This window comes from Cupressus sempervirens, chromosome 10, assembly GCF_028749045.1.
Source record: "Cupressus sempervirens isolate cs-2001-9-10 chromosome 10, ASM2874904v1, whole genome shotgun sequence".
NCBI classification, from domain to species: domain Eukaryota; kingdom Viridiplantae; phylum Streptophyta; class Pinopsida; order Cupressales; family Cupressaceae; genus Cupressus; species Cupressus sempervirens.
In genome coordinates this window covers 655,024,965-655,036,119 of record NC_143127.1, presented here as the reverse complement: position 1 = coordinate 655,036,119, position 11,155 = coordinate 655,024,965, and positions in this window count along the sequence as shown.

Here is an 11,155-nt window from a genome sequence, read left to right as displayed (position 1 = left end):
ATATGCACCTAGTGGTTCTAAGACCCCTAGGGACATATGTCATCATGTGATGGGTCAAAGGGGCTCATAGGTCACCCTATTACACCCTTCGACCCATATGAAGTATTATAATATGTCCCTAGGGGTCCTAGGAGCCCTAGGGACATATATGGTCATGGAATGGGTCGAATGGGGTCATAGGTCACCCTACGACACCCTTCGACCCATAAGAAGCATTCTAATATGTCCCTAAGGGTTCTAGGACACCTAAGGACATATTTCATCATGTAATGAGTTGAAGTGAGTCTAAGGTCAACCTATAACCCCCTTTGACCCATAAGAAGCATTCTAATATGTCCCTAGGGCTCCTAGGAACCCTAGGGCCATATGTCAACATGTAATGGGTTGAAGTGGGTCATAGGTCACCCTCTGACCCCCTTTGAACCATATGAAGAATTCTAATATGTTAGGCCCCTAGGGACATATGTCATCATGTAATGGGTCGACAGGGTTCATAGATCAATCTATGACCCCTTTAGACAAAAAGGAAAGATTTTAAAATGTCCCTTGGGTTCTAGGACCCCTAGGGACATATGTCATCATGTAATGGGTCGAAGGGGGTCATAGGATAACCTATGACCCCCTTCGACCCATAGGAAGGATTCTAATATGTCCCTAGGGGTCCTAAGACCCTTAGGGACATATGTCATCATGTAATGGGTCAAAAGGGGTTATAGGTCAACTTATGACCCCCTTTGACCAAAAGAAAGCATTCTAATATGTCCCTAGGGGTCCTAGGACCCCATAGGGACATATGTCATCATTTAATTGGTCGAAAGGGGTCATAGGTCAACCTATGACCCTCTTCAACCTATACGAAGCATTCTAATATGTCCCTAGGGGTCCTAATTCCGCTAGAGACATATATCATCATGTAATGGGTTGAAGGGGTTCATAAGTCAACCTATGACCCCCTTCAACCCATAGGAAGCATTCTAATATTTCATTATGGGTCCTAGACCCCTAGGGACATATGTCATCATGTAATGGTCTGAAGGGGGTCATAGGTCACCCTATGAACCCCTTTGACCCATAAGAAAAATTATAATATGTCCCTAAGGTTGCTAGGACACCTAAGGACATATGTCATCATGTAATAGGTCGAAGTTAGTCATAGGTCAACTTATGACCCCCTTCGACCCATAGGAAGCATTCTAATATGTCCCTAGGGATCCTCAGAACCCTAGGGCCATATATCGTCATGTAATGGGTTGAAGGGGGTCATACATTACCCTATGACCCCGCTCAACTCATATGAAACTTTTTGATATGTCCTTAGGGGTCCTAGGAGCCCTGGGGATCCTATGACCCCTAGGGACATATGTCCTCATATAACGGGTCGAAGGGGGTCATAGGTCAACCTATGACCCCTTTCAACCTATAGGAAGGATACCAATATGTCCCTTAGGTTCTAGGACCCGTAGGGACATATGTCAACATGTAATGGGTTGAAGGGGGTCATAGGTTAACCTATGACCCCCTTTGATCGATAGGAAGGATTCTAGTATGTCCCTAGGGGTCATAGGACCCCTAAGGACATATGTCATCATGTAATGGGTCGAAGGGGGTCATAGGTCAACTTATGACCCCCTTCAACACAAATGATGCATTCTAATAAGTCCATAGGGGTCCTAGGACCCCTAGGGACATATGTTATCATGTAATGGGTCAAAGGGAATCATAAGTCAACTTATGACCTGCTTCGACCTATACAAAGCATTATAATATGTCCTTAGGGGTCCTATGACCCGTAGGGACATATATCATCATGTAATGGGTGGAAGGGGGTCATAAGTCAACCTATGACTCCTTTCGACCCATACAAAGTGTTCTAATACGTCCCTAGGGTTCCTACGACCCCTAGGGACATATGTCATCATTTAAAGGGTTGAAAGGGGTTATAGGTTAACCTATGACCTCGTTCAACCTATAAGAAGCATTCTAATATGTTCGTAAGGGTCCTAAGACCTCTAGGGACATATGTCATCATGTAATGGGTCGAAGGAGGTCATAGGTCAACCTATGACCCCTTTTGAGCTATAAGAAAGATTCTAATATGTGCCTAGGGGTCCTAGGACCCCTAGGGACATATGTCATTTTGTAATGAGTCAAAGGGGGTCATAGGTCAACCTATGACCCCCTTCGACCCATAGAAAGCTTTCTAATATGTCCCTAGGGGTGCTATGACCCCTAGGAACATATGTCATCATGTAATGGGTCGAAGGGGGTCATAGGTCAACCTATAACCCCCTCCGACCCATATGAAGCTTTTTAATATGTCCTTATTACTCCTACGACCCCTAGAGACATATCTCATCATGTAATGGGTTGAAGGGGGTCATAGGTCAACCAATGACTCCCTTCAAAAAATATGAAGCATTCTAATATGTCCCTAGGCATCTTAGGACTCCCAGGGACATATGTCATCCTGTAATGGGTCGAAAGGGGTCATAGGTCAACCTATGAACCCTTTCGACTTATAGGAAGGATTCTAATATGTCCCTAGGGGTCCTAGGACCCCTAGGGACATATGTCATCATGTAATGTGTCAAATGGGATCATAGGTCAACCTATGACCCCTTTTCACCCATTGGAAGGATTCTAATATGTCCCTAGGGGTCCTAGGACCCCTAGGGACATATGTCATCATGTAATGGGTTGAAGGAGGTCATAGGTCAACCTATGACCCTCTTCGACCCATATCAAGCATTCTAATATGTCCCTAGGAGTTTTACGACCCCTAGGGACATATTTCATCATGTAATGGGTTGAAGGGGGTCATATTTCATCATGTAATGGGTTGAAGGGGGTCATAGGTCAACCTATGACCCCCTTCGATGCATATGATGCATTCTAATATGTCCCTAGGGGTCCTACGACCACTAGGGACATATGTCATCATGTAATGGGTCGAAGGGGGTCATAGGTCAACCTATGACCCCTTTCTACCTATAAGAAGCATTTTAATATGTCCCTAGGGGTCCTAGGACCCCTACGAACATATTTCATCATGTACTAGGTCGAAGGGGGTCATAGGTCAACCTATGACCCCTTTCAAACTATAGGAAGGATTCTAATATAACCCTAAGGGATCTACGACCCCTAGGGACATATGTCATCATGTAATGGGTCGAAGGGGTTCATAGGTCAACCTATGACCCCCTTCAACCCATAGGAAGCATTCTAATATGTCCCTAGGGGTCTTATGACCCCTAGGGACATATGTCATCATGCAATGGGTTGAAGGGAGTCATAGGTCAACCTATAACCCCTTTTGACCTATGGGAAGGATTCTAATATGTTCATCATGTAATGGGTTGAAGGGGGTCATAGGTCAACCTATGACCCCCTTTGGCCCATAGGAAGCATAGTAATATGTCCCTAGTGGTCCTAGGATCCCAAGGGATATATGTCTTCATGTAATGGTTCAAAGTGGGTCATAAGTCAACCTATGACCCCCTGCGACATATAGGAAGGATTCTAATATGTCCCTAGGGGTCCTACGACCCCTAGGGACATATGTCATCATTTAGTAGGTTGAATTGACCTATGACCCCCTTTGACCCATATGAAGCATTATAATATGTCGCCAAGGGTCCTATGCCCACTAGGGACATATGTCATCATGTAATCAGTCAAAGGGGGTCATAGTTCAACCTATGACTCCCTTCAACCCATATGAAACATTCTAATATGTCCCTAGGGGTCCTAGGACCCCTAAGAACATATCTAATCATGTAATGGGTTGAATGGGGTCATAGGACCCCTATTACCATGTTAATTCATATTGTAAGTTAATATGATAAGTTGATAACACAAAAATTTAAGAATATGTATTAAATTTTGTAAAGTATGACACAAAAATTAAAATGATAAATGAACCTAAATAAAGTTTAAAATTTACCTTCAATAATTTCAAGCGGTAGAAAGTTCTGAAAATTGCTTGTGACATATGGTGCTTTGTCACAAACAATTGGATCTGCTCACCCTCATCACACACATTTTTTATCCATTCAATTTGGCTGCCCATTGTTTTCATCACCAAGTTCAAGGTGTGGATAGTGCATGGTGTCCAAAAGATATTCTCATATCGTGCTATGAACCCCTTAGACCCATATGAAGGATTATAATATGTCCTTAAGGGTCCTACGACCCCTAGGGACATATGTCATCATTTAATGTGTCAAAGACCCATAAGAAGCATTCTAATATGTCCCTAGGGATCTTATGACCCCTAGGGACATATGTCCTCAGGTAATGAATCAAAGGGGGTCATAGGTCACCCTATGACCCCCTTTGACCCATAAAAAGCATTCTAATATGTCCTTAGGTGTCCTAGGACCCCTAGGAACATATGTCATCATGTAATGGGTCGAAGGGGATCATAGGTCACCCCATGACCCCCTTCGACATATATATATATTATAATAATAATAATATATATTAATAACATATACATATGTATATAAATATATATATATATATATATAATATATTATGTTATTATATTTAATAAAAATATAGGAAGCATAGTAATAATATAATATAATAATATATATTATATTTATAGATTATAATAAGAATAACATAATATATTATTATATATTAATAGATTATATGTTATATCTTTACATTATGTTATTATATATATAATATATTATAATATATCTTTACATAGTAATATAACTGAAATAATTAAAAAGATACAAACTATAACTCACATATTCAGGTTTCCTTCCAAAATATTTTAGTAGGCATATTGGATATCCGATTTCATATCAAATATCCGATTTCAAATCGGATATCCGATATTACTGGCATCATTTTCCAACATATTGCTTGTCCTTGCAGACCTGACCAAATTACTTTTTGATTTTTTTTTCATGGGTTTCACAAACAGTCACGTTTTGGGGCCTAACCAATTGAAAATAGTTTGAAAATATAACCCTAGGTGTTTGATATTTTCATTTGAATGGGGAGCAACAGTTGTTGAAGGGATAAATGCAAAAGGAAGGTATCCAATGAAGACATTGTGACATATAGGGAAAGGGACAAAATGGAACACCAAAGAAAAAGACAAGGTATGTTAAATATCAGTAAAGTTGATGATGAATTAGTCGAAGGTAAAATCATAGATTTAGATAATGAATATGTACAGTTGGGGCATGAAAATGTACCTTTTGAAAATGATAATGCCAGAGTTGAAAATTTAAAGAATGAAAATTTTGAGGATGAAATACTACCGGGTCATAATGTAAATTGCATTATTGACAATGTCAAACATGACAATGCATAGGAACCTAATGCACAAAAACCTTACATATCTCCTAATTATAATCGACATGATGGTTTTGAAACACCAAAATCGGTAATTGAAATTGATGAAATGATTATTACCAGTTTGGAAGGAAAAAAATCAGAAAGAACCATTTGGTTATGGGCCTCAAGACTATATAAGATGTTTTTCGACAACAAGACAATGGTAGAGAAATGTTAGCTTTTCATGCACTTATTAAAGATGCAAAAGATGAGACCTATGCTTTTCAAATTGAAGATTCATGTCAATAAGATGTTGGGAAGAAATGTCATTATTGTGAAAAATCTTTTTAGTGCTCTCAATAGCATTTGAAAAAATAGCAGAGAGAAGGATATTACAACCTCTTTGGTAAGTCATCATTTGAGAAAGGGTAGATATATGAGACAAACTTATATTGATTTGAATCTAAATCATACTACTTTGAGAACAACACATAGTCGACAAGAGAAAATTGATGATCCTCTTCAAAATGAAACATGGGAATTTGGTGGGAGAATTCCACACTTTGATAAGAAGCTATCCGATGATGTGAAGGAAGAAATTACACAATTTTGGCACTCTAGCTCATGAGTATCACCCAATGTTAAAGACGTGTTAAAGTTGGGAATTGGCATCAGAGATTGTACGCCACATCCTAAACACTATTTGGAGGTAAGTCAAACTATGTTGTTCAAACAATTTAGAGAAAGTCATCCAAGTCTTCATATATCACAAAGGGCTTTTGAATCTTTGAAGCCATTTTATTGTGTGCCACTCAAAATTTGAAATACATGTTGTTGCAAATATCATGTTGAGTTTTCTATGCACCATGAACTATTATGCTCCATCTATTCTACTTTGCATAGTAAAGAAATGTTGGAGGATTGTGGTGCTAGTGGGCTTCCAAAATCATCAAGAGACTTGCTAGATCAACTTTTATGTCATAGAGTTTATGGTTCTTTCTTTTATAGAAATGCTTGCTTAAATGAGAAGTGTTCAAAACGTGGTGGCTTATCCAAGTTTGACACATTTTTCCATGAGGGGTATGAACAAGATCTTGAAAAGATAATAGTAAAAAAAAAAGGTATATGAAATGGTGAAATACACATTGAAGAGTGGGGGTGAGAGCTCTAGATGTGAATTGGTTGGAAAAGATATCAGTGTGGCTAGTTTTATTTTAAATTTCAAGACAAATCTTTTTTACAAGTATGCAAGACATAGTCACAGGTCTCAGTGGTTGGATCAACAATTTAGAATGTGTAAGGAGACTTTTTCCATTGGCACTATTATATCAGTTGTTGATTTTGCTGAGAACTACACATTGCAACCTCAAAATGAGACACAATTTTAGTATTACAACTCCATTCAGATTGCTATTTTCATTCACATAACATATAGACATGCCCCTGATAGTGTGGAAGATAATCAAAAGATTATTAGAGAGTATCATTTTTATATGAGTGATAATAGATCTCACTCTCACGAGTTTGTGCAACATTCTTTCAAGAATTGTTTTCATTTCTTACATGAGCATGCAACTGCTATGGATAGACATATCATTTGGTTAGATAACTATACAGGTCAATTCAAAAATTCTCGCATGTTTTATTGGTTGTGTAGGATGCACATAGAGGGAGGGGTGCCTCATATTTGGAGATTTTTTGAGTCCAGCCATGGAAAAGGGGAACATGATGGAGCAGGGGCATGTGTGAAGAGAGCTCTAGTTAAGGAGAAACTGAAGATTTCAGTAGTAGAGCTTCTTGATGCTCGTAGCATTATTCATTGGTGTAGTTTAGCATTATCACAAGGGGGGACTCTTGATTTAGTGGTATGTAGGTTCTTTTGGTTGGTTGAGGAAGGGTCCATAGCTGATAGATCAAATTGCACTATAGTGAGAGACTCATTAAAAATGCATTCATTCTGGAGCTCTAATTCTAGTACATGGACCATTTAGACACAACAACTAGCTTGCTTTTGTCCTAGTTGTTTTTAGTGTGATTGGGATCACTATGAGTCAAGTGAGTGGGTGGACACATGGGCTCCACATTATCTTACTCCATTTTCTATCATAGCCTCTATCAAAATTGATGACATGGAAAGTTCACTTGAGCATAACCATCTATCAGATCTACTTCAGCCAGGGCATGTCTTTGCATTCGTTCAACCATAGAGCAATGATGAGAAATTCGATTATTGGTTAGCACGTTGTGTAAGAGGTAAACAAAAACTTGCACAACTGATCACAGATGATGATGGATTCACATATCCTACTCATTCTGTGGTTGTCATTGGAACATGGCTGCAGACATACATGCTTATAAGGAACAAAATTCCTGCATTCGAAGACTATCAGAAGCACAAAATAATTCTCATATATTCGCATCTTATTATAGCAACAAATGTAAAGGTTTTGAAGCATCAAGGAAGACCAAAATTAAAAGAACTTTTTACTATTGCTTATGCTGATCATGAAGCCCTGTTGGAGACCCTAAGACAAAGAGAGGACCCTATTGGAACACTCAACTAGGTATATTTACTTCTTATGTTATTTTCTTCACAACGATTCAATGAATTGATGATTATCTTGTTTAATACAATAAGTTACTAATTTTTTTATGATATTGGAATGTAGGTACATCATGAAGAGTTGGTGGTGTTTTGGAGAATTCCTAAGATTTATGATGTATTATGATGTAAAATGTGAACTTTTCTTGTATATGGTTTTTGTAATATTGAAAAAGATAGGTTAAATTAGTTGCACATTCTAAATTGTATTTTGGTAGGTTCTTTGTAAGGAATTATAAGAGGAAGATATTGAACAAGTTCTTGCAAATTATATTTGCATGTGATACAAGTCTATAAGGACAATGTTAAGAGCATTAATAACTATATGAAAGATAATTGCTTGTCGATATCTTATTACAAGTTTGGTTTTTTTCTTATTTGACATAGAGCTGACATTATGATTATTAAAACTATTTTTATTAAACTAATCAAATAAGAAAAATCTAGAAAGTACGGATGAACAATTAGAATACTTGATTTCTAAAAACCAATTTGGGGAAGGTGTCAATAAGTTTAAATACTCATTCACAATGAGGCATTGAAACAAAAAGTGATTTTATGATGCTAATATTGTATAAAATTAACAAGAATTGCTTTGCATGCAATCTCAAGCCTCCCCAAATGAACTAGTCATTACCAAGGTCGTTCAACATCACCCATTAGTGTTGGACCCTTAGGCCCACCCATCCAATTGAGAGGAAAATTGGTTCTTAGTCCAATAGCATTAATGAAATACACGGTTGTTGGTCATCCACATACCTACTACATCTGATAAATATTTTTTTTAAGAATACATGACATGTTTCCAAATGTATATCCATAAAAATGCACAAAAATAAAATTCTATAATATTAAAGGATGCTAGTCCCTTTGCATACACCCCTTAGCATCTCTAGAAGAGCAAGTGATTTCCGTGTGGATTTAATATCACCCAAACATGTTGAGCCCTTTAGCACACCCATTTGAATTAGTAGGAAAATGGATTGGTTATTTAACAATTCTCATGCTAAGAAAGCTTGTTAATCGATCACATACCAACCACATCTCATAAAAAATAAATAAATCAAGTAATGCATACATGAGGTATGCACAATCACTAACCATTCTATGCACTTTTTTATCACATCAATACATGGAACACTAGTGCAAAGTACCTAATCATTTTTATTTTCTTGATGTAATAAGGTCTAGGGATAGATCTAATGATCTCCCTATGACCATTCACATTTGTAATAGACACAAAACCCCATGGTGCAACTATAAGCCTTGGCCATCAATTGGTCCAATAAAGTGGACTTTTGGTAAATTCCATGTTTTTTAGGTAAATCTAGATGTTTAGAACATTACTAGGGTCCCTAGGAGTTTGTAGAGTCCATTTTCAAACAAATTTGCAATAAAACTTGTCTTTGCACAAAAATTGCAAAAAGTTGCTTAGCAACTTTTGCAATTTTCTTGACAACTTTTCAAAATCTAACTCCTAATGGCTAGAACTGTTCAAATCATCAACGCCGTTAGCTCCAGTTGGGCAGGTGAAACCTAGTGACATCCTTGTTCTAGCCATAGAGAGCATCCATCGTCCATGGCCACCCCTTACCAAGGAGTCTCCAAGGTGCTCTAAGTGCATTTCAAGGTCGATCTTCCAAGGGTTATAACTCGAAGCTCATGAGGGACATTGATGAAATTTTGAATGCTATAGGATAGTGATGCTAAGGCCTACAATAACCTATCTCATTTTCAAGAGATCACATTTTGTTTTCATTCAACACAACAATCTCGCTTGATGCCAAAACTCGCAGTGTGCCTCAATTCATAGGTGCACCACAGCGTAACTTTGAAACCATTGATCTTTCCATCAAATCATCAGTTCCATCAGCTCTGGGTGGGTGGGTGAACCCTAGTCACACCTTTGTTTCAGCCATGAAGACCATCCATCATTTGCAGCCACCCCGTACTGAGGAGTCTCCAAGGTGCTCTAAGTACTTATCAAGATCGATCTTTCGAGGGTCATAACTCAAATTTCGTGATGCTCAAACCTAAAACAGCCTATCTCATTTTTGAGAGATCACATTTCATTTTCATTTGGCACAATGATCTTGCTTGATGCTAAAACTTGCAGTGTGCCTTAGTTCATAGGTGCACGACAGCGTTTCTTTGCAACTATTGATCTTGGCATCAAATCATCAGCACCATTAGCTCTGGGTGGGCGTGTGAAGCATCCATTGTCTGTGGCCACCCTGTACTGAGGAGTCTCCAAGGTGCTCTATGTGCATTTTGAGGTCGATCTTCTGAGGGTCATAACTCAGAGCTCGTGAGGGCTATAGATGAAATATTGAATGCTATAGGACGATGATGCTGAGACCAAAAGTAACCTATCTCATTTTTGAGAGATCACATTTTGTTTGGATTTAGCATAGCGATCTCACTCGATGCAAAAACTCATAGTGTGCCTCAGTTCATAGGTTCACCACAACATAACTTTGAAATCACTGATCTTGGCATCGAATCATCAGCACCATTAGCTTCGGGTGGCCAAGTGAACCCTAGTCACACCCTTGTTCTGACCATAGAGACCATGCATCGTCTGCGGCCACCCTATACCGAGGAGTCTCCAAGGTGCTCTAAGTGTGTTTTGAGATTCATATTCTGAGGGTCATAGCTCAGAGCTCATGAGGGCTATCGATGAGCTATTTAATGCTACTGGACAGTAATGATTAGACCTAAAATAACTTATCTCATTTTTGAGAGATCACATTCCATTTGGATTTGGCACAGTGATCTCGCTCAATGCCAAAACTTGCAGTGTCCCTGAGTTCATAGGTGCACCATAGTGTAACTTTGAAACCATTGATTTTGGCATTGAATTATCAGTGCCATTAGCTCTAGGTGGGATGGTGAACCTTAGTGAAACCCTTGTTCTAGCCACAAAGACTATCCATCATCCACGGCCACCTCATACCGAGGAGTCTCCAAGGTGCTCTAAGTGCATTTCGAGGTCGATATTCTGAGGGTCATAATTCAAAGCTCATGAGGGCTATCAATGAACCATTGAATGCTATAGGACAATGATGTTGAGGCCTAAAATAACTTGGAGCTCATGAGGGCTATTGATGAACTATCCAATCAAGTCTCTTAAGTTGAGATACTTTAAAGTTATGTCGAAATTGAAAAGTTGTAGTATGAGGATAGTAACAAAGTGAAGCACTAGTTATCAAAGATTATGAATCTATGAATGACTTGGTGGTTGGGAATAGAATC